Below are 25,008 nucleotides of genomic sequence, written 5' to 3'. Positions count from 1 at the left end.
GTGGGGGAGGGGGGGAAGCTGTGTTGTTTTTTGCAACTGTCCCTAACCTGTTTGACCAGAATTTTCTATTTTAAATTCAGACTTTAGCGACATGTCCTCTTTGTTTTCAGTTGTCTCACTGCCCCCCTCACATCAGTGTCTTAGCTTTTCACATTGACATTTTTTTTGCTGATGTCTTGAAATTCTTTAATGTTTCTTTCCATTCCCTGGTGTAAATATCATCTCAGTCGTCTGCACACAAGTTTACAGCACAGAAACAGGCCGGGACAATTCCGGTTCGACTGTCATCTGGAAATTGGGCCCAAATAGCATTTGAAAGTGCACTGGTATGGTTATGCTTCGAGTTACCGTTAATTAAATTGCACAATCAGAAAGGAAAAATCTAAGATCAACCAACGCAATCAGGCAGAATAATAGAAAGCAATCTTTTCTTTGTTTTCCATAAGCAGCGTTCCTTGAGCTATTTAATAGAGGCAGCACTGATGTTGATTCTATTGCTACCACTGAAAATACTGTAACTCCTTCCGCTGACTGGAAAGGCGTCAGCAACAGTTGCGCCTGCGCACTCGGGCCTCACTGTTGAATAGAAAAGTAGAGAGCTGATGCTTCAGTTATTCAGGGCATTGGTGTGACCCCATCTGGAGCACTGTGTACACTATTGGTCTCCTTATTTGAGGAAGAATGTCAATGCGTTGGAAGCCATTCAGATACGGTTTACCCAACTAGTACCTGGATTGGGCGGATTGCCTTATGAGGAAGGATTGGACAGGCTAGGCCTGTATCTGCTGTAGTTCAGAAGAGTAAGAGGCGACCTGATTAAAACATAGAAGAAGCTGAGGGGCCTTGAGAGGGTGGATGTGGAGAGGATGTTTCCTCTTGTGGGAGAATCTTGTATTTGGGGCCACTGTTTAAGACAGAGGTGAGGGGAAATTCTTTTCTCTCAGAGGGTCGTGAGACTTTGGAATTCTCTTCCTCAACAGGCGATGGAAGCAGAATCGTTGAATATTTTTAATTATTGGGAAGTAAGTGGGTGAAAGGTTATCGAGGGTAGGGGGTAATGTGGAAATGAGGTTACGATCAGATCAGCCGGGAGCTTATTGAGTGGCAAAGTGGGCTTGAAGGGCTGAGAGGCCGACTCCTGTTGCTAATTCATATGTTCATGTGTTTTTGTTAGTAACATGAAGAGGTTTTCACCCTCAAAGGTATTCAGAAGGCAAGAGAGAGAGGGAGAGGCTGGGGGAACGTTTCCTGTCTCCAGAAAAACCTGCTCCAGCTGCAGTCGATGGGGGTGGATGTCAAGGAGGAACTCCAATAGGTGAAGAGCCAGCAAGCCTCGCTCTTTGCCTCGGAGGCCTCCAAGATCATCTTCCGTTCCAGAGTCCGCTCCGTGGAGCAGGATGAGACGTGCTCACGTTTCTTCTTCCAAAAGGTACACAGAGAGAGCTCTGTGATCAGCAGCCTGAAGGAAGAAGACGGCTCAGTAAAGTCATCGCAGTCCGACATTTTGAGGATCAGCAAATCCTTTTATGTCGGATTGTATGACGTGAAGCCCACAGACAGTACGGAGTCCCAGTCCTTCCTGTCCTCCATTACAAAGGGCTTTGATGACAGTACATGGGAGAGTCTGGACAAACATGGTGGATGTGCTCTCCAAAATGAGATTTGGGGAGGGATTCCGCAACACGCCTGGAGTCTCACCCCCTCTGCACGTTCCCCTTGAGGTGGCTGTGGTGGGGACAAGACCGTTGTTCACCTCCTTGTGGTTGTGCCTTTGCAAAGAAGGTCTGGACGTCGGTGATAGACGCTCTTTGGTCTGCCTGAAACTTGTTGGACTTCCAGCGCAAAGAGTTGTCCCCGACCGAGTGTTGCAGACTGGCACGTTCCAAGGTCCAGGACTACGTGCTGAGGGACGCACTAAAGCTTGGGGCAGCCACCGCAAAGGCGCAATGGGGAAGGGTCGCTGTCTAAGACCTTTCTGCCACAGTGCACCCAGGGACTGGGAAATGTTGAGAGCCCCTCGGGCTGTACAGCTCCAAATGAATGTCTGCAGTGAATACTAATTATATTGAAGCACCTCAGAGAGCAACATGATGTATGTTGATAACTCCAATACTTTTGTCTGATTGTCTGCATTGACCATATTGAAATGATTGTAATATTCATTGATTGTATCGATGCACCTTGTGATCAATGTGTAAAAGTTGAATCTGATTGTAGTTTTGTGATGGTGATTTTGAAATGTTTTGGAATGTTCCTCCAGATATTTTATGAATAAAGTATATTTTTCAAAAAAAAATCTGTTCTTATCAGTTTAATATCCGATACGTCCTTTATCTGGGGACCAAATATTAAATTTATTTTTGGAGCAGGGAGATGGAACAGGATCTTTCTCCGTCCATTCCACACATCGACCTGGTATTGCAGCGTCTTCAGGAATGGTGCAGTTTTGCCCTCTACAGGGTGAAAGGGAAACTGAAAAGAAGAAAAAGTCATTCAGAGCATTGTCCTGCTTTCCATCATTGATCTGGTTGAACTGAACTTGTGCTGAGTGGCAGGACAGGCTCATTGGTGCCAGACTGAGTGATGCCCCCTTTAACTTTAATTTCTCCTTTAACTCCTCTCAATTCCTCCAAATAAAAGGTGTGGCCATGGGTACCCGCATGGGCCCCCGCTATGCCTGTCTCTTTATGGGGTATGTGGAACATTCCTTGTTCCAGTCCTACTCCGGCCCCCTCCCACAACTCTTTCTCCGGTACATCGATGATTACTTCGGTGCTGCTTCATGCTCTCGTCGGGAACTGGAAAAATTTATTAATTTTGCTTCCAATCTCCACCCCTCCATCATTCTCACATGGTCCATCTCTGACACTTCCCTTCCCTTCCTTGACCTCTCTGTCTCAATTTCTGGTGATAGACTGTCCACCAATATCCATTACAAGCCTACCGACTCCCACAGCTACCTTGACTACAGCTCCTCACACCCTGCTTCCTGTAAGGACTCCATCCCATTCTCTCAGTTCTTTTGCGTCCGTCGCATCTGTTCTGATGCTGCTACCTTCAAAAACAGTTCTGCCACCACCAAACACACCTTCCCTTCACCCCCCTTGGCGGCATTCCGTAGGGATCGTTCCCTCCGGGACACCCTGGTCCACTCCATCACCCCTACTCCTCAACCCCCACCTATGGCACCTCCCCATGCACACGCAAAAGATGCAACACCTGCCCCTTCACTTCCTCTCTCCTCACCGTCCAAAGGCCCAAACACCCGTTTCAAGTGAAGCAGCATTTCACTTGCATTTCCTCTGACTTAGTCTACTGCATTCGTTGCTCCCAATGCGGTCTCCTCTACATTGGAGAGACCAAACGTAAACTGGGCGACCGCTTTGCAGAACACCTGCGGTCTGTCCGCAAGAATGACCCAAACCTCCCTGTCGCTTGCCATTTTAACACTCCACCCTGCTTTCTTGCCCACATGTCTGTCCTTGGCTTGCTGCATTGTTCCAGTGAAGCCCAACTCAAACTGGAGGAACAGCACCTCATCTTCCGACTAGGCACTTTACAGCCTTCCGGACTGAATATTGAATTCAACAACTTTAGACCTTGAACTCCCTCCCCCATCCCCACCCCCATTTCCGTTTCTTCCCCCTCCCTTTTATTTTTTCCAATAATTTATATAGATTTTTCTTTTCCCACCTATTTCCATTATTTTTAAATTTATACCTTTTATGCCCTGTTAGTCTTATATCACCCCACCCCACCCCCACTAGAGCTGTACCTTGTGTGTCCTCCCATCCATTCTTAATTAGCACATTCGTTTAGATAATACCACCACCTTCAACACCTCTTTGTTCTTTTGTCTCTGACATCTTTTGGTTATCTGATCCTATCACTGCTTGCTTGTCCCTACAACCACACCCCCCCCCGCCCGACTTCTCTCCCCCCACCCCCCCACCTTAAACCAGCTTATATTTCACCCCTCTCCTAGTTTTACTCAGTTCTGTTGAAGGGTTATGAGGACTCGAAACGTCAACTTTATTCTTCTCCACCGATGCTGCCAGACCTGCTGAGTTTTTCCAGGTAATTCTGTTTTTGTTTTGGATTTCCAGCATCCACAGTTCTTTGTTTTTATATCTGAATGATGCCCCCCGTTGGATTTTGGTGCAACTGCAGGGCTGCTGCTGGTTTGCACTTGTGCTGCTTGTCAGGGTGGAGCCCGGGACTAGACGATGCCCCCTGTTGGATATTGGTGCAACTGCAGGGCTGCTGCTGGTGTGCACTTGTGCTGCTTGTCAGGGTGGAGCCCGGGACTGGACAATGCCCCCTGTTGGATTTTGGTGCAACTGCAGGGCTGCTGCTGGTGTGCACTTGTGCTGCTTGTCAGGGTGGAATCCTGGACTGGAAAATGCCCCCTGTTGGATATTGGTACAACTGCAGGGCTGCTGCTGGTGTGCACTTGTGCTGCTTGTCAGGGCGGAGCCCGGGACTGGACGATGCCCCCTGTTGGGTTTTGAAGCTGTTGCAGGCGCTGCTTCAGGGAGGCAGCATCAAGCAAGAAAGGTCCTGATGCTCAATGCTGGCTGTCGGGTCTTCAGCCCGTGTTCGGCCACACGCAGCAAAACGGACGGTGAAGCCGGAGGCCGAGGAAGACGGGACGGGTGCATGGGTTTCTGGGTTATCGCTTCTCGGCCTTTTGGCTAAGATCAGTTGTAGTGAAGCGACGGCTAAAACCAAAGGAGCCCCAAACCAGGGGGTACGTAACACCGTTCGGGTGACAGTGAAGGACAGTGAAGGAGGAGCACCCATGGATCGGGCCTTCTTCATCAAGCGGATCCTGTTGAAGGCGTTTGGATTGGAAGCGGAGGAGATCTACTCCCTGCAAGACTTCCCCAGCGCTGGATATTTCGACGTGACCTTCAGGAATGTTGCTGCCTGCGTCAAGTTCCTGAAGGTGTTCGAGAAGAAGAGACACCAGCCGGAGATGAAGATCCTGACGGTGGAGCCGCTCTTTGCTCTGCCGTTGCAACGGGACCGTGTGGTGACGGTGCATCTCTACAACCCCCACGTCCCTGTCGCCGACGTGCTCACCTTCCTCACCAGGTACTTCGACAAGGTTGGGAGCTGCACCAAGGTTAGAGACGCCTTCGGGATTTGGACCAGCAAACGCCAGGTTAAGGTCACGCTCAAGACCGATGGTAAGGGAGCCGTCTTCCACCCTCCTTCCAGATTTGCTATCGGGGGAAGCCGTGGCTACCTGGTCTACGCTGGACAACCCAAACTTTGTCACTCATGCGGCAAGTCTGGTCATGTGGCGGCCAACTGCAGCGCCGCCCTCTGCAAGAACTGCAAACAGGAAGGGCACCAGACAAAGGACTGCAAACAGACTAAGTGCTGCAACCTGTGTGGCGAGGCAGGTCACCTCTACAGGACCTGCCCCAAACGCTGCCTCACTTATGCACGGGCAGCCAACGCCAATGAGGGGGAAGCAGAAGAAATGCTTCGTGTCACTACTACCAAGGACTCTTGTAACACTCCAAACACCATGGCCCCCAGTGAGAACAACGGGACAAAGGAGGACACAGAGAGAGACAAGGTGGAGGATAAGATTGAGGCAGCAGACAGCCAATCAACAGCACTGCCCCCTGAACCTCCCACTCCTCAGGAGAGCGAATCAATGGAGGAGGAAGCAGCGGAAAATCAGCAGGGGGAGTGGCAGCTGGTGAAGAGAGCCAAAAGGAAGAAGGGGCTAAGAAGGGACCAAGCCACTTCCCAGACAAGTGGCAAGAGGCGTCTCCTATCCGACACGGATGACAAGGACAGCTGCTCTTCAGACGAAGAAAGGTAAGGGCGGCACCTACAGAAGAAGCGGAAAAGCTCTAGGGAGTTGGAGGACGAGACACCCGAGCTCCAGAACATTGGCGACAATGAGGAGACCAGCGCACCCCGACTTTGCCCACAACCTGAAGAGGCCAGTGCACCCCAACCCCAGCAATCTGGGAGCAGTGAAGCGCTCAGCGCACCCCAGCTCCGGGAAGCCGGGAGCAGCGACGCCCCAGAGGGGGAGATGATTGGGGAAGCTTCTCCAACAGAGGACATTTCAAATCCCGTCCTCTACACGAATCCCCAGATGCCACCTGAGCAGAACATCTCCAATGGGGAGGTTCAGGACAGTTTCCTCAGCCCATCCAAAGTGAGGCAATTTGTGAACACTATGGGTATGCAGGAGCAGACCAAAGGTCTCGGACTCTCAGAGACAACAGGTTTGGTAAGACACTAAATGCTTTAAAATGGGTGTAAAGATTGTATCCATAAATGTGCGTAGCATTAAATCTACTACTCGATGTGTTGCGACCTTGGACTACCTTGCCAAGGTCAAAGCTGACCTGTTGTTTCTGCAGGAGTGTGCGATACCACTTCTCATCTCCTGCAGGGGTCCAAGTGAGGCCTCACCCTCCCACTTCAATCCAGCTTCACTCTCTGCAACATCAAACATTCCAGTTAGAGAGGGGAAAGGGGGACGTCCAACATCTAGAGGATCAATGTCCCACCAGCTTCAGGTACAAGATCTCTCCTTCCTCTGGGACCTAACCACAACTCCCTTGTGGCACCACAGTTACCCACATGGCAACAGGCACAAATGTCAATGCTCGATTCCTCCAATGGGGTCCAGCTAAACAAGAGAAAGAGCCCATCAACCAGGTTGTGCATCACATCCCCACACAACATCCCTGAGGGAGAGAGAGGGGGAACTGACACATTCTGCACCTTCTGGAAAGTACAAGCTTTGTTCCTGGAATCCCTCTGATCCAATGGAGCAACTTTCAGGTGACAGGTGATGAAAATCTGAGGGACACATTCAACACAAGTCATGATTCAGTGACTCCCTCCCAACATGGAGACCCCAATGATCAACTTCCTCTTACCAAGGAACGGTCATCTCCAAGGAAACGGAACACATCCAGGTCAAAGCGGAGCTTGTCCAGCTCCCGCTCGTCTCTTGGCAACACAAAAGTTGAAAAGGAGTCCTCAGCTTTGCTGTCCAGGAGGCAACTGAAGAAAGATTAAAAAGGGACAGGAAGTGAATCAAGTGAAGCCATTGAGATGGGACCAGCTGGAGAAAGCAGAGAGATCCTTGCCCATTGTGGTCAATGAAGCTGTATCTCCGGGTGGAGTCCTTGTCTGGGCTCAGTGTAGCTACACAGCGGTCAATGTAGAGCTTCAGGGGCATGTGGTTGATCATTGAAACAGAGGCCTCAATGTGAATGAGCTCACCCAGGTAGTAGACAGTCGAAGTGCGCTCTGTAAGCCAGTCACCTGAAGTACAAGAGGACAAGGGTTCGAGACAGTGGCTGTAACTCCCAGTGAGTGACTACAGGAAATCACTCCCCATCCACCCATCACATACCATTCATTAGGCGCAGAGAGAATGACAGATGCCCTTCTCCAGACTTGGTGGAGCTGAATGGGATCCAGGTGGGCTTGATGGGGTCACTGCTCACATTGCCCTTCCTGGAAAGGCAGGGGAGTCATTTTAGGACATCTTCAGAGACCACCAGCAGCTGTAGATCTTATTGACAAAGCGAATAAAGATTCTCACCTCAAATAACGACACTCAATGGGAACGACAGCTCCATTTGTTCTCACAATGACAGATCCATGATACTCTGGGGTGTGGTTCAGGTGGGTGGTGTAGATGAGGAAATCTCCAATCATCTGAAAGAATCAGGTGAAGGAATGAAGAACTGATCTGAAATGAGAATGTTCTCCACAGGGGCTAACAATGAAGTCATCCCATCCCCTGAAAACAATTCTGAGGGGGATGGACAGGATCAGTGTGAAGAGGCTGCTTCCCCCCAGCCGGAGGAGAGTTGATTATTAGGGGTAGGCATCTCAGGTCAGGGGGTCACTTAAGATTAATGTGACAGGGAATTACTTCATACAGCAGGTGGTGAATGTTTGGGATTCTATCCCAGAGAGCTGTGAATGCTCAGTCACCGAGTACATTGGAGACAGATGGATTTATTTTGGGGAATGAAGGGAATGTTATGATGTGGCAGATGATGCTAGTCAGGTGGATCAAATCCACGAGGGAAACTTGATTAGGCACTCAACTGTTTTGCAATTAGTATTTTATTTTGAGATCAGTGCCCGGAATTCAGGAACAGCAAAGACTGCCACAAATTCAGGAGGTTTAGATAAAAATGTAAACATTTAAAGAAAAGATTAAGCACATCCATTATGTCTACAAATTACTATAAGAACTCCCAAAATTCTGATTAATCTGGCTCCCAGTGACACCTTCATTAAGGCAACAGTTAAAAAACAGATTTGTACAGACCCAGGCAAAGCAACACCACCTGGACAGGAGAATTCAATACGAGTTGACACATCCTTGGTTCCTTTAGACAGGAACTTGATGCAGAGGCTGGAGGCTTCTCACATTTATGAAAGATCTTAGGATGTCTTCAATACTGACTCAGCCTCATCCTCTCTACAGGTAAATTCCATTGTTCCCATATCTTGTTGCAACTTCACTTTTCATAATATAAAACTTTAGTACTAATTTATCAATAACCTTTTGAAAAAAATTAACACTTCAGCTTAGTTTCTGAAAGCTGGGTGTCACATCCCACCATTGCTTGGAAATTCAAGCTATCCAAATTTATATGAAAAAGCAAATTTTCATCACATCTCATTCTAAACCTGGTTCGATTAAACTGGACTGAAACCTCCAGTTGGATTGATCTGAATGAGGGGAATAGAGCTGAAAATCCTCAAAACAACAAAAGGAAAAGCTTGGAGGATCCAAAGAGAAGGTTCAAGACCAATGGGGCTGATGTCATAGGTTGGAGAGACTCAGGGATCAGTTAAAGTAAAGTACAATACAAGATAGAAAGCTAATTTGTAGTTTTATAAAGCAGGAGACAGCTATCTCCTCAATATCATTGACATCTCACCCAGTGTTGGAATGAAGAGTGGGGAACAACCTACAGCCCAAGCTTAGAGCAAGAGCTGAGGATTCCCATTACCTGCAACCTGCTGCCACACTCATGGAGTCCATAGTCAAAGAGGACAGTGTGGTTCTGAGAGTAGATCCTGGTTGGCCAACAACCTGCTGTCCCCAGGGTCAGGTCAGCAGCTTTGATCAGGTGCCAGGTTCCAAATAAATCCAGCTGGACCCTGAGCAGCAGCTTGTCCTCTCCACACTGCACCATCACAGTCTGCAGTGGAGACACACTTCCACCCTCAGACACACGGAAATGGGAACCAAAGGGAGGCCCAGGCGGAGAGAATGTCTGAGGCACAGGGGTGGCTTTGACTCTGCTCCATGGAAACCTCTGGCCGAGAAACAGTTGCCAAGTATCAGAGCCACAAACAGCTCCAACTAACACCAGCCCTGGGAACAAAGCCCTCACTACAAAATCCCCCATGATACCAAACAACTCAACCATCCCTTCAGCCACCGAGCAGCACCTTTTATACACACAAGCCGCACTCACCTGACACCAGTGAGACCAGAAGCAGCAACATTGAACCAATTAACCAGCCACAATCTCCACCAATGACAGAACTCATGGATTTATTACCAGGAAGGCCGATTTTATTTGGACCAATAGGAGTTGGTCTGGGGAGGGAATGATGTCGATGAACAAAAGGGAAGGTGTGTGATAGGGTGGAGGGCAGGAGACATTAAAGGATAAAAGGTTTCATGGTACAAAAGCCAGAGGCAGTGGTAATGGGTAAAGTAAAGAAACAAAAGATGTGTCCAGATGAGGTGTGAATGGCTGCATAGCAACCGTCTGAATGTACCGTAGAATCGTAGAATGTTTACAGCACAGAAAGAGGCCACTCGGCCCATCGTGTCTGCCCCGGCTGAAGAACGAACCCCCCCCAGCCTAATCCCACTTTTCAGCACTTGGTCCATAGCCCTGCAGGTTCCGGCAGTTGAGGTGCATATCCAGACACCTTTTCAATGATTTGAGGGTTCCGGCCTCTACTCCCCTTTCAGGCAGTGAGTTCCAGACCCACACAATCCTCTGGGTGAGAAAAGGTTTTCCTCATCTCCCCTCTAATCTTTCTATCAATCTCTTAAAATCTATATCCCCTTGTCAATGTGCTCTCTGCTAAAGTAAATAGGCCCTTCCCATCCAGTCTATCCAGGCCCTTCACAATTTTGTACATCTCAATCAAATCTCCCCTCAGCCTCCTCTGTTCTAAGGAGAACAACCCCAGCCTCTCCAATCTTTCCTCATATTTGCAATTTTCCAGCCCAGGCTACATCCTGGTAAATCTCCTCTGTTCCCTCTCGAATGCAATTACATCCTTTCTGTAACAAGGTGACCAGAACAGCACACAGTACTCAAGTCGTGGCCTAACTAATGTTTTCTATAGTTCCAGCATAACCTCCCTGTTCTTATATTCTATGCCTCAGCTAAGAAATGAAAGGATTCCATCTGCCTTCTTAACCACCTTCTCAACCTGTCCTGCTACCTTCTGGGATCTGTGGACATTCACTCTATGACCCCTCACTTCCTCTACACCTCTCAGTTTCCTCCCATTTATTGTGTAATCCTTTGCCTTGTTTGACCTCCCCAATTGCATCACCTCACACTTCTCTGGGTTGAATTCCATTTGCCACTTTTCTGCCCACTTGACCAGTGTATTGATATCTTCCTCCAGTCCACAGCAACTCTCCTCGCTATCAACCAATTTTTCTGCTGTCTGCAAACTTCTTGATCATTCTACTTTTATGCCCAAATCATTAATATAGACCACAAAAAGCAGGGGGCCCAGTACTGAGCCCGGCAGAACCCCACTGGAAACAGCCTTCCAGTCACAAAAACATCCATCCTTTGTTTCCTGCCACTGAGCCAATTTTGTATCCAGCTCGCTACGTTCCCCTGGATCCTATGGGCTGTTATTTTTTTAAGCAGTCTGCCATGTGGAACCTTGTCGAAAGCCTTGTTATAATCAATGTGTATCACATCAACTACACCACCCTCATCAATCCTACTTGTTACTTCCTCAAAAACTTCAATCTAATTAGTCAGATATGACCTGTGTACTATAGGCCCCCAAACAGTCAGGGAGAGATAGAGGATCAAATATGTAGACAAATTTCAGAGAAGTGTAAGAATAATAGGGCAGTAATGGTAGGGGATTTTAACTACCCAAATATTAACTGGGATAGTTTCAGTGTGCAAGGTAGGGAGGGAGTAAAATTCTGAAGTTGCATCCAGGAGAACTTTCTTAGACAGTGCGTAGAAAGCCCAGCAAGGGAAGGGGCAGTTCTGGACCTAATATTCTGAACTGAGCCCGGGCAGGTGGAAGGCATATCAGTAGGGGAACATTTTGGAGATAGTGACCATAACTCAGTTAGATTTCGGATAGTTATGGAAAAGAATAAGGTTGGGCCAGGAATAAAAGTTCTAAACTGGGGAAAGGCTAATTTTACTAAGATGAGATGCGATTTGGCACAAGTGGACTGGGAGCAGCTACTTGCAGATAAAACTGTGTCAGAGCAGTGGGGGTTCTTCAAGGAGGTAATAGCAAAAGCACAGGGCAATTATGTTCCCATAAAGGCAACGGGTGGGGGGAACCAATCCTGAAGAACCCTGGATGTCAAGGGGCATAAAGGTTAGGATGAAGAAAACAAGAGAAGCTTATGGCAGATACCGAGGGCTCAATACAGCTGAGTCCTTCCTGGAATGTAAAAAGTGTAGAGGGAACTTAGAAAGGAAATTAGGAAAGCTAAGAGAGTGCATGAGAAAGCATTGGTGGATAGAATAAAGGAAAACTCAAAGGGGTTATTTAAATATATATAGAGTAAGAGAATAACTAGGGAAAGAGTAGGGCCAATTTGGGATAACAGAGGTAATCTGTGTGTGGACCCGGAAGACATGGGTGCAGTCCTCAATGAATCCTTTACGTCGGTCTTCACAATGGAAAAGGACGACGCAGATACAGATATCAGGGTGGAGGACTGTGAAATATTAGAGGAAATTAACATAGAGAGCGAGGGGGCACTTGCAGGTCTAGCGGCCTTAGAAATGGATAAATCCACAGGCCCGGATGAGATATATCCCAGGCTGTTGAGGGAGCCTAGGGAAGAGATTTCAGGGGCCCTGGCAATAATTTTCAAATCCTCTCTGGCCACAGGTGTGATGCCAGAGGACTGGAGGACCGCTAAAATTGTTCCAATATTAAGAAAGGGAGGAAGGGATAGACCAGGAAATTACAGGCCAGTCAGTCTAACCTCAGTGGTGGGGAAGTTACTAGAAAGAATTCTGAGGGGCAGAATATATCTGGCCTTGGAGAGACAAGGATTAATCGGGGACAGTCAGCATGGGTTTGTTAAGGGAAGGTCGTGTTTGAAAAATTTGTCCGAATTTTTTGAGGAGGTAACCAGGAGTGTTGATGAGGATAATGCATTTGACTTTAGCAAGGCTTTTGATAAAGTCCCTCATGGCAGACTGGGCATGAAAGTAAGAGCCCATGGGGTCCATGGCAAAGTGGCATGTTGGATCCAAAATTGGCTGAGAGGCAGGAAGCAGAGTGTGATGGTAGAGGGATGTTTCTGTGACTGGAAGTCTATTTCTAGTGGGGTTCCACAGAGCTCGGTACTGGGGCCCTTGCTGTTTGTGGTGTACATAAATGATTTAGATTTAAATGTAGGGGGTATGATCAAGAAGTTTGCAGATAAGAGGAAAATTGGTAGAGTGGTAAATAGCGAGGAGGATAGCCGTAAACTGCAGGAGGATATCAATGGACTGGTCAGGTGGGCAGAGCAGTGGCGAATGGAATTCAACCTAGAAAAATGTGAGGTAATGCACTTGGGGATGGCTAACAAGGCAAGGGAATACACTATGAATGGTAGGACCCTGAAAAGCACTGAATATCAGAGGGACCTTGGTGAGCATATCTATAGATCCCTGAAGGTAGCAGGGCATGTAGATCAAGTGGTTAAGAAGGCATGAGGGATACTTGCCTTTATTAGCTGAAGCATAGAATACAAGAGCAGGGAGGTTATGCTGGAACTGTATAAAACGCTGGTTAGGCCACAACTGGAGTACTGTGTGCGGTTCTGGTCACCACATTATAGGAAGGATGTGATTGCACTGGAGAGGGCGCAGAGGAGATTTACCAGGATGCTGCCTGTGTTGGTGTGTCTGAGCCATGAGGAAAGATTGGATAGGCTGGGGTTGTTTTCCTAGGAGCAATGAAGGTTGAGAGGGGACCTGATAGAGGTGTATGAGATTATGAGGAGCATAGATAGGGTGGATATGAAGGCACTTTTTCCATTAGTAGTGGGGTCAATAACCAGGGGGCATAGATTTAAGGTAAGAGGTAGAAGGCTAAGAGGGGTGTTGAGGAATATTTTTTTCACCCAGACAGTGGTGGGAGTCTAGAACTCACTGCCTGAAAGGGTGATTGAGTCAGAAACTCTCGTAACATTTAAGAAGTATTTAGATATTCACTTGCGTTGACATAGCCTCCAGGGCTATGTGCCAAGCATTGGAAAATGGGATTAGAGTAGTCAGATCCTTGTTGACTGGAGCGGACACAGCCCGGGGTACATTTCATCCAGCCCTGGTGATTTATCCACTTCTGGCGATGCTAATCCCCTTGATACTTCCTCTCTCCCTACGTTTATCACATCCAATACTTCACACTCCTCCTCCTGAACTACAATGTCAGCATTCTCCCCCTCTTTTGTTAAGACAGACGCAAAGTATTCATTCAGACCCAAACCCACATCCTCCGCCTCCACCCACAGGTTACCTTTTCGGTGTTTTATGAGCTCCATTCTTTCCTTCGTGATCCTCTTACTCTAAATTGATCAATCATCTTTGTGTTGATTTTGCTTGCCAATATTCTTTCATGCCCTCTCTTTACTGTCCTAATTTCCTTTTTGATTTCACCCCTCCGCTTTCCCTACTTCTCTCAGCTTGATCTCTTTGTCTAAATCATTAACAGGGATTGTAAATAGTTGAGGCCCCAGCTCTGATCCTTGCAGAAATCCCCTAGTTAGCGGCTGAGAAAGCGAAAATGTCCCGTTTATCCCTACTCTCTGCTACTTCTCCATTGTCCAATCATCCACCCATGCTAAATGGATGCATGGATCCATGTCAGAAGGTTAATGGTTAATTTGAGACAATGTCAGAAGAGTAAAAATACAATTTTAGAAGCAAACAAGTTCTAACAAAATGGCCCAGGGAACTTGTTTTCAATAACATCCATTGCATCCGTGATCCCGGGCTGGAGTAACAGAGAATTCCTCTGAATACATTCAGAAATCCTTGGATATACTCATCAGGTCTGACAGCATCTGTACAGAGAGAAATCGAGTTAACGTTTCAGGCATCAGAACTGGACAAGTTTGAAATGTCATCGACTTTAAGCAACAGGAGGGTGAGAAAAAGGACAATAGGGAAGCTCTGTGATTGGGTGTAAGACAGGGAGAGATTAAATGACAGAAGAGCTAGTCGTGCGGAGTCAAAGGGAGTGGAAATGGGACAAGTAAAGAAACAAAAGATGTGCCTCGAGCAGTTGTGCTGCATTCCGAATGTGAGAACAAGAGTAAGAGTGAAACATGAAAAGAAATGGAGACAGAGATTCCAGTCTGTAATGGTTGAACTCAGTGTTGATTCTGGAAGGCTGTAAAGTATCGAATTGAAAGATGAGGCCGGAGTCTTCCGAGGAATGTCAATCACTGTCGGATTGCCACCCCACTCCTACTTTCCTCCAGCACACAGGAGCGCGGCGTTCCTGACCAGGTCTTCCCATCCCGGCTTCTCCAGAAATGCGGAGCGAGTCTGAAATGGAACTGCTTCTTCCTAGCGTCGGATTGTTGGGAGAGTACAGGCCACGCCCCCTTTTTACAACACCAGCTGCCGGATTTTCTTTTATTCATTCACTTGATGTGGGCTTCACTGGCCGGGGCAGCATTTATTGCCCATCCCTAGTTGCCCTCGAGAGGGAGGTGGTGAGCTGCCTTCTTGAACCACTGCAGTTCACGTGGTGTAGGTACACGCACAGCGCTGTTAGGAAGGGAGCTCCAGGACTTTGACCAGTAAGTAAAGAGTTTAAATGTCCCAAAGCTTCTTTGGAAAGCTACGGAGAGAAGGTAAGTGAATAATAGGGGTGGGCGGGCAAGGGGGTAGGTTGTGTGAGGTAAATGGGTAAGGGGATAGGGTGTCAGGTAGGTAAGGTGGAAGCTGGGAAGGTTGGCAGGTGGGTGAGGTGGGTAGTTTGGCAGGTGGGTAAGCGGGTAGCTGGGGCAAAGGGTGGTCAGGTTGAGTCGGGGGAATAGGGTGCGTCGGCGGAGTCGGGTGGAGCAGCTAGTCAGGTCGAGTTGGGGGTTTTGGGAGGTCAATGGGGAGTCAGGGGTCGGGGGTAGTTGGGGGTCACGAGGCAGTCAAGTTGGGGGGACATTGTGAGTGATTGGTCGGTCAGCTGTGCAGTTACCCAGGAGTTAGACTAGGTTTTCATCGGTCTAACATTTCCTGGGTATCTATTCAGGTAAGTACGTGGGAACTGTCTGAAGTTGGAGACTTTTGCGGAGGGTCCCAGTGAGCAGGTGAATTGCCCATCAGATGTTCAAACTTCCCTGGCAGTTCCCGCAGAGTCAGTGCGTTGGGACTTCCGATAATGTCCCATGGCGCATCTTCCGGGGTACATCCATCCGGACTCCGACTATCCGAAGATCAGAAGCTCTCTGCTGAGGAATTCAGAGCTGGAGATCGCCTGTGAAATCAACCTAAAAACTGAAAGATGCCTCACAGTGTTGGACAAGGAGTTAAATACACCGCAGTGTTTATTAAAAGTTCATCTCATGGGGTTTGTTACTGAGCCCCCAGAGCAGGACAGGCCCAGGCTCCAGATTATGCTGTGTTAGCTGAAGTCTCCTGGTGTGATAGCGAGCCACACGGAGCAGGATGGGCCCTGGCTCCATCCCGGGCCTGCGTTGAGTGAGCTGATCCCGTGCCAGAGATCACCCAATACCCTCCCCTACGTCCTGTCACCATGTGGAAATCCCCCAATTCCCAGTCCCCTGTCACCTTGGCAACAGGCCTCTCCCCTAATGCTTTTTCACCATGGGAACAGGCCCCACCCTCAGTCTCCCATCACTATTGGCCGCAGGCTGTACCCTCACTTCACTGTCACTGTGGGAAACAGGACCCACCCCCATTCCCTATCACCATGGGGAACAGGACATGGCCCCTGCTGGAAATGTGAAATAAAATGAGAAGGTGCTTGAAGCTCTCAGTGATTCCGTTTTTCTGATCAATGAATGAGTCGAACAATTTGGGTGAAGGGATATTTCAGCATATCCTTCAGATGTTCTCTAAACTTAGTCTGGGTCACGGCATAAATACAAGTGTTTGTGCAGCAACTCAGGAGCTGCAGCATGAAGCCCAGTTCCAGCACAACTTCATCAATCCAAACAGAACCATATCCCAAATCCCACATCCGGTACCACACGGAATAAACCATTAACGTCGTCCATAACAGGATGAAATTTGCCGAGATAACAAACAGTAAAATGATGGATTTCCTTCGACTCTCCATCTCTGGGTCTCTGGGACTCTCCCCACTGCTGTCAGCCCGGAGTCTCCTGCGGGCTCTGCCGCTCACTAAAATGTGTCTGACAGTGAAAACATTGAGCAGCAAAATCACAACAAATGGGACCGCTGGGTTTAGAATATTATGGAGGAACTCGATTGATCCCCAGACTTGAGAATACTGAATACCCCCTGTTACATCACAAAACCAGGGGACGTTCAACAGCAAATATTCACCTATGAACATAAAATACCAGAAAATGTTCTTTAAACAGCTCAGCACAGTCACTGTTCCCAGAACCACAGTCGCTGTTTTTTCAGTGCAATATTTACTTTTCAGCTTCTGGCCACAAATGGCCACAAATCGGTCAATGGTGAAAGTGACAGTGAACCAGACAGAACAGTCAGTGGCTGCATAAAGGAAAACAGCGTGTATGTTACACACGGGAATGGAAAACAGGAACCGGAACTGCTCCCCATAAACAATTGGTATGTGTCTTAATATCAGGTCCAGGATAATGACCAGTAGATCTGCCACTGCCATGGCCACCAGGTAGCAAGTAACACATTTGGAGAGACCACACTTTTGCTGAGACAGTATTCGAATCGCCATTAAGTTAACTGTGAAGAAGGAAAATAAAGTGGGGTAAAATACATCAGGTTGAGAGCAATGTTGCTAGCTTGATTGAGAACTTATTAAGGTTTTAACATTTGTTATTGAATTCAGTCATATATTGAAACAAGGGCCAAACAATCCTCATCCACCACCACTCTCCTCTGTCTGGCTGAACTTGTTCTCCCACTGAATAACTTTTCCTTTAACTTGTCTCACTTCCTCCAACTAAAAGGTGTGGCTATAGGAGCGGAACAGAGGCCGGTCAGGAACCAGGATCAGCATAAATAGATACTTCTGCTCAGAGCACAGCCTTTCCTGCCTGAGAGCGGAGCAGAGGCAAGTCTGGAACCAGGAGAATTTCAGCTTCTGTAGAAGCTGAGTGGTAAAAGCAACTGTGACATCACATGAAACCAGTAAGCTGATTGGCTGGTAAGAGCTTGGTGTAAGGGTTAGTGTGTTAAAAGCCAGCTTAGAATGCAGGAGTTAAAGTAGGTCTTGTAAATAACAAGAAGTAAAACTTTAAAATAAAAAATATATATACAGCAAAATAAGTAAAATAAAATAGCTAAAATAAAATAATTAAAATAAATACTTAAAACACATTCCCGTGTAATTAAGGAATGTGTAACTTTTAGTTGTAATTGTGGGTGATGCTAGCCTTTAATAAACACAGTACTGTACTATACGTGGGAAATATTCCAAATTAATGAAGAAAATAATTGTTTTAAATGAGTAATTTAGAATAAATTATGAAATAAATACCGTAGTAAATGCTTCATACAAAGTTTAAGGTATGTCAGCGCAGCTCGGCCATGTGGAATGTACATCCTGTGGGATGTGGGAAGTCGTGCAGGCACAGAGTGGACTCAATGATCATATCTGCAGGAAGCGTCACTAGTGGCAGAAAGTTGAGCTCTGATTTGCGGAGCTTGAGTGGCTGCTGGAGCCACTGCAGTACATCCACAAGGCCGAGGATTACGTGGATAGCACTTTTAGAGAGGTAGTCACACAGCAGGTTCGAAGAACACAGAGAGGGAATGGGTGACCGGCAGAGTATCTAGGAGAAGCAGGCAGGTAGTGCAGGAATCTGCTGAGGCTACCTCACTCTCTAACTGCTTTTCCATTTTGGATACTGGTGAGCGAGATGGTTCCTCGGAGGACGATATCAAGAGCCAAGTTCATGGCACCACAGGTGGCTCAGCTGCACAGGAGGGGAGGAGGAAGGGCGGGAGTGCTAAAGTAGTAGGGGATTCCATAGTTAGAGGAGCAAACAGGCATTTCTGTGGCCATAGACATGACTCCAGGATGGTACGTTGCCTCTCTGGTGCCAGGGTCAAGGATGTCACAGGGCAGCTGCAGAACATGCTTTTGGGGGAGGGTGAACAGCCAGAGGTTGTGGTCCCCATTGGTACCAATGATATAGGTAGGAAAAGGGATGAGGTCCTGAAACCAGATTTTAGGGAGTTAAGAAAATAATTAAAAAGCAGGACCTCAAGAACAGTAATGACAGGATTATTCCCAGTGCCACGTGCCAACGAGCACAAGAATAGGAAGATCGAGCAGTTCAACACGTGGCTGGAGAAATGGAGGAGAAGGGAGGGCTTTAGATTTCTGAGGCATTGGGTCAGGTTCTGGGGGAGGTGGGACCTGTACAAGCTGGACGATCTACACCTGAATAGGACTGAGACGAATGTCCTCGCGGGGAGCTTTGCTAGTGCTATTGGGGAGGGTTTAAACTAGATTGGTATGGGGATGGGACCCTGAGGGGAAATTCAGAGTGGAGAGGAGAAAAACTGGCAGTGGGGAGTAGGGAAGCATCAACTGATACCAAGGATATATCAGCCAGTTGTATCAAGGTTAATAGAACCTTGGAGAGTTTGTTAGAACTAGAGTAGGCAACAGCAAGTCATTAGATGGGGCCAGAATGAGGGGGAGAGGATAAAAAGCCTAAATCAGGACTATTGTGCATGTGTGTGAAAGCACGGAGTGTGGTTAATAAGATTGGTGAACTGCAGGCACAGGTTAACAAATGGAATTATGATACTATTGTTATAACAGAGACCTGGCTCAAAGAAAGGCAGGACTGGGTTAAATATTCCTGGTACAAGGTGTTCAGGAGAGACAGGAAAGGAAGAAAATGTGGTGGTGGGGGTTAGGGTGGCAGTGGGAAGTGGCAATTCTGGTTAAAGATGGCATTACAGGATTGGAGAGAGAAGATGTTCCAGAGGGGTCAAGGACAGAATCTCTCTGGCTGGAGGTAAGGAATGAAACAGGTGCAGTAACATTGATTATATACGACACAGACCACAAACTAGTGGAAGGGATATGGGGAAACAAATTTGCAAAGGAATTATGGAGAGGTGCAAGAGTTATAGAGTAATCAGAATGGGAGACTTCAATTATCCGAATATGGACTGGGATAGGAATAGTACAAAGGGAAAAGTAGGCAAGAGTTCCTGGAATGTGTTCAAGATAATTTTCTGCATCTGTATGTTTCCAGTCCAACTAGAGGACATGTACTTTTGGACCTGGTTCTGGGGAATGAGTTGGCCCAAGTGGATCAAATATCAGTGGGAGAGCCTCTAGGGGACAGTGACCATTGTATCATAAGGTTTAGGTTAATCATGGAAAAGGACAGGGAACAATCCAGAGCGGGGATAATTAATTGTGGGAAAGCCAAGTTCGGTGGGATGAGAAGGCATCAGAGATGAGTGAGTGGGAATCAAATGTTGGCAGAAAAGACGGTGGCCGACAATGGGCCACCTTTAAAGAAAAAGTATTGCAGCAAATGTCAAGGGATATTCCCTGAAGGGGAAAGTTAGGACAAATAAATCCAGAGAACCATGGATGATGAGAGAGATAGAAGATGAAAAGGAGAAAGTGCGCACACAACAGATGTCAGGTCGAAAATACAATGTAAAATCAGCCTCAATATAGCAGGACCGGGGGGAAATTTAAAAACCAATAAGAAAAGCAAAGAGAGAGCATGAAAAGAGGCCGGCAGCGAACAGAAAAGGAAATCCCAAGGTCTTCTACAAGCATGTAAATAATAAAAGGGTGGTAAAAGAAAGAGTAGGGTTGATTAGGGTCAAAAAAGGGACTTGCATATGGAGGCTGGAGAAAGAGTGCAGGTGTTGTCCGAGTACTCTGCATCTGTCTCTACAAAGGAAGAGGATCCTACCCAGGCCAAGGTGAGAGAGGAGGTAACTGGTACACTAGAAAAACTTACAATCAAGAGGAAGGAGGTGTTGGAAAGACTACCTTTACTTAAAATAGATAAGGTACCAGAACCGGATGAGATGCATCCAAGAGTACAGAGAGAAGTGAGTGGAAATTGCAGAGGAAATAATGATAATCTTCCAGTCTTCCTTAGACACAGGGGATGTGCCACACAACTGGAGAATTGCAAATGTTACACCCTTGTTCAAAAAGGGGTGCAAGGATAAAGCCGGCAACTACAGAGCAGTCAGAATGACCTCAGTGGTAGGGAAACTTCTGGAAACTACAGTATGGGGTAAAATCAATAGTCACTTAGACAAGTACATGATAATGAGGGAAAGCCAGCATGGATTCATTAAGGGAAAATCATGTTTAACTAACTTGCTAGAATTTTTTGAGGAAGTAACAGAGAAGGTTGATAAGGGAAACACTGTTGATGTGGTGTATATGGATTTTTAAAAAAGGCTTTTGATACAGTGCCACACAACAGACTTGTGAGAAAAATTCTAGGTCATGGAATAAAAGGGAAAGTAGGCACTTGGATAAGAAATTGGCTGAGTGACGGGAAACAGAGAGTAGTGTTAAATGGTGGTTTTTCTGATTGTGAAAGGTTTGTAGTGAAGTCTCCCAGGATCAGAGTTGGGACACTTGTCCTTCATGATATATATTAAGGACCTAGACTGTGGTGTGCAGGGCATGATTTCCAAATTTGCAGATGATACGAAGATTGGAAATGTTGTCAACTGTGATGGGGATAGTCTTGAACTTCAAAAGGACATAGACATGTTGGTGGATTGGGCAGACAAGTGGCAGATGAAGTTCAATGCAGAGAAGAGAGAAGTGGCAGGAAAAAGATGGAGAGCACCTAAAGGAGCTGCAGGAACAGAGGGACCTCGGTGTATGCGTACATAGGTCATTGAAGATGGCAGGGCATGTTGAGAAAGCAGTTAATAAAGCATATAGTATCTTGGGCTTTATTAATAGGGACATTGATCATGCTGAACTTGCATAAGACACTAGTTAGGCCTCATCTGGAGTACTGGGTCCAATTCTGGACACCATACTTGAGGAAGGATGTAAAGGCATTGGAAAGAGTACAAAGGAGATTAATGAGAATGATTCCAGGGATGAACAACTGCAGCTATGAGGATAGACTGGAGTGGTTGGGACACTTTTCCTTGGAAGAAAGAGGGCTGAGAGGAGACTTGATAGAGGTATTCAAGATCCTGAGGGATATGGACAGGGTAAATAGTGAGAAACCTTTCCCACTCAAGAAAACATCAAGACCCAAAGGGCACAGATTCAAAATAATGGGCAAGAGGAGTAGAAGTGATGTGAGGAAAATTTTTTTCACCCAGAGGGTGGTGGAGGCAGGTTCGATCAAGGTATTCAAAAGGCAATTGGATTGCTAACGGAAAAGAGAGAATGTACAAGGTTATGGGGATAATGCAGGGGAGAGGGAAGAGGTAGAATGTTCTTTCAGAGAGCCAGTGCAGACTTGATGGGCCGAATGTCCTCCTTCTACACTGTAAAGATACTGTGATACTGTGGGTACCCGCATGGGCCCCAGTTATGCCTGTCTTTTTGTGGGATATGTGGAACGTTCCTTGTTCCAGTCCTACTCAGGCCCCCTCCCACATCACTATTTTCGATGCATTGATGACTGTATCGGTGTCGGTTTGTACTCTCATCGGTACCTGGAAAATTTATCGATTTTGCATCCAATTTCCACCCCTCTCTCACCTTCACATGGTCCATTCTGACACTTCCCTTCCCTTCCTTGACACGGCCCTCAACCATGTCCGACCCCTCTCCCACACCTCTGCCCTCACCGCTTCCTCTCCCTCCCAGAACCATGATCGTGTCCCCTTTGTCCTCACTTTTCACTCCACCAGCCTCCGCATTCAAAGGATCATCCTCCACCATTACCGCTAACTCCAACATGATGCCAACACAAAACATATCTTCCCCTCACCCACCCCCCCTATCAGCATTCCGTAGGGACCATTCCCTCCCTACACCCTGATCCACTCCTCCATCCCCTTCCCACGGCACCTTCCCATGCAATCACAGAAGGTGCAACACCTGCCCTTTTACCTCCTCCCTCCTCACCGTCCAAGGGCCTAAACACTCCTTTCAGGTGAAACAGTGCTTCACTTGCACCTCCTTCAATTTGGTCGACTGCATTCGCTGCTGCTAACGCGGTCTCCTCTACATTGGGGACACCAAACGCAGACTGGGTGACCGCTTTGCGGAACACCTTCGGCCTGTCCGCAAGCATCGGACAGAGTCAGCATGGATTTACGAAAGGGAAATCATGCTTGACAAATCTACTGGAATTTTTCGAGGATGTAACTAGCAGAGCTGATGAGGGGAAGCCAGTGGATGTGGTTTATTTGGGCTTTCAGAAGGCTTTCGACAAAGTCCCACATAAGAGATTAGCGTGAAAAATGAAAGCGCGTGGGATTGGGGGTAGTGTATTGAGATGGATCGAAAACTGGTTGGCAGAAACAAAGAGTAAGAATAAACAGGTCTTTTTCCGAATGGCAGGCAGTGACTAGTGGGATATCGCAGGGATCGGTGCTGGGACCCCAGCTATTCACTATATATATTAATGATTTAGATGAGGGAATTAAATGTAATATCTCCAAATTTGCAGGTGACACAAAGCTGGGTGGGAGGGTGAGCTGTGAGGAGGATGCAGAGATGCTTCAGTGTGATTTGGACAAGCTGAGTGAGTGGGCAGATACATGGCAGATGCAGTATCATGCGGATGAATGAGAGGTTATCCACTTTGGTAGCAAAAACAGGAAGGAAGATTATTACCTGAATGGTGATAAATTGACTGGAGGATGAGGAGCATGATGGACGCTGGGCTATTGGAGGACTGGTGGATAGGAGGTTGTTCGAGTGGGAGAATCAGATCCTCTTTCCCTCCCCCTACCCGGATTTTAACCTAGCGACAGATTTAAAGATAAATCTGTTGAATGAGTTAATAAATTTTATTTATTCTGAGAGGGGAATGTGCAACGAGACCTGGGTGTTCTTGTACACCAGTCGCTGAAGGTAAGCATGCAGGTGCAGCAGGCGGTAAAGAAGGCAAATGGTATGTTGGCCTTCATAGTGAGAGGATTCGAATACAGGAGCAGGGATGTCTTGCTGCAATTATACTGGGCCTCTGTGAGACCATACCCGGAATATTGTGTGCAGTTTTGGTCTCCTTATCTGTGGAAGGATGTTCTTGCTATAGAGGGAGTGCAGTGAAGGTTTACCAGATTGATTCCTGGGATGGCGGGACTGACATATGAGGAGAGATTGAGTTGATTAAGATTATATTCGCTGGGGTTCAGAAGAATGAGGGAGGATCTCATAGAAACCTATAAAATTCTAACAGGGCTAGATAGGGTGGATGCAGGAAGGATGTTCCCGATGGTGGGGGAGTCCAGAACCAGGGGTCACAGTCTGAAGATACGGGGTGGACCATTTAGGACTGAGGCGAGGAGAAATTTCTTCACCCAGAGACTGGTGAGCCTGTGAAATTTGCTACTACAGAAAGTAGTTCAGGCCAAAATATTGTATGTTTTCAAGAAGGAGTTAGATCTATCTCTTGGGGAGAAAGGGATCAAAGCATATGGGGAGAAAGCGGGAGCAGGGTTGGATGATCAGCCATGATCATAATGAATGGTGGGGCAGGCTCGAAGGGCCGAATGGCCTACTCCTGCTCCTATTTTCAATGTTTCTATGTTTCTATGACCCAGACCTTCCTGTCGCTTGCCATTTCAACACACCATCCAGCTCTCATGCCCACATGTCTCTCCTTAGCCTGCTGCAATGTTCCAGTAAAGCTCAACGCAAACTGGAGGAAAATCACCTCATCTTCTGATTAGGCACTTTACAGCCTTCCGGACTGAACATTGAGTTCAACAACTTCAGACCATAAACTCTCTCAACCATCTCTAATCCTTTATTAATCCCACTTGTTTTATTTCAATTTTAATTTCAATTTTTCTTCTTCTTTATTTTTATTTATTTATTTTTATTTATTTATTTTTATTTATTCATTGATTTTTAAAATCCTTTTCCCCCCACCCCTGCTCCCACAGGGCTTTCTGTCACTTGTTTCTATGTTGTACTTTCACAGAGCGCTGACCCTTGTTCTGCTATTAACACATTCTGCCGCTATCAGCACCTCCTTTAGTCCTCACAAAAAAAGCAGCTCTGAAGAAGAGTCACACGGACTCGAAACGTTAACTCTGCTCCTTGCTCCACAGGCGCTGCCGGGTCTGCGGAGCTTTTCCAGCAGTTTTTGTTTTTATTTCAGATTTCCAGCATCTGCAGCATTTTGCTGTCATTTCATTGAAATGATTGTACCTGAAAGAACAAATGTTCTTTCAAAGGGAAGGTCTATGATATGATGGAAGGCAGGACAGATTAAATGCTAAAAGGATGATACTGAAATTGTTGATGATGTCAGTGTTGATCCAAATGCTCCTCTCCAGCCTTTCAATGTCTGGCTAAAATAATTAAAATTCCCCAAGTGCCCCCAGTAATGATGTAGATCCATGGACCGGAAACATTAGCTCTGTTTCTCGCTCCATAGATTCTTCCAGC

General features: G+C 46.9%; 1 pseudogene; it reads left to right on the top strand.

The window, feature by feature from the left end:
• Positions 1-2,278: 2,278 nt before the first annotated feature.
• On the top strand, positions 2,279-2,449 carry LOC144669199 (U2 spliceosomal RNA; annotated as a pseudogene).
• The last annotated feature ends 22,559 nt before the right edge of the window (positions 2,450-25,008 follow it).

This window comes from Cetorhinus maximus, chromosome 28, assembly GCF_964194155.1.
Source record: "Cetorhinus maximus chromosome 28, sCetMax3.hap1.1, whole genome shotgun sequence".
Lineage (NCBI taxonomy): Eukaryota > Metazoa > Chordata > Chondrichthyes > Lamniformes > Cetorhinidae > Cetorhinus > Cetorhinus maximus.
The sequence above is the reverse complement of the archived record's forward strand: the minus strand, read 5'-3'. Positions and strand labels throughout refer to the sequence as shown.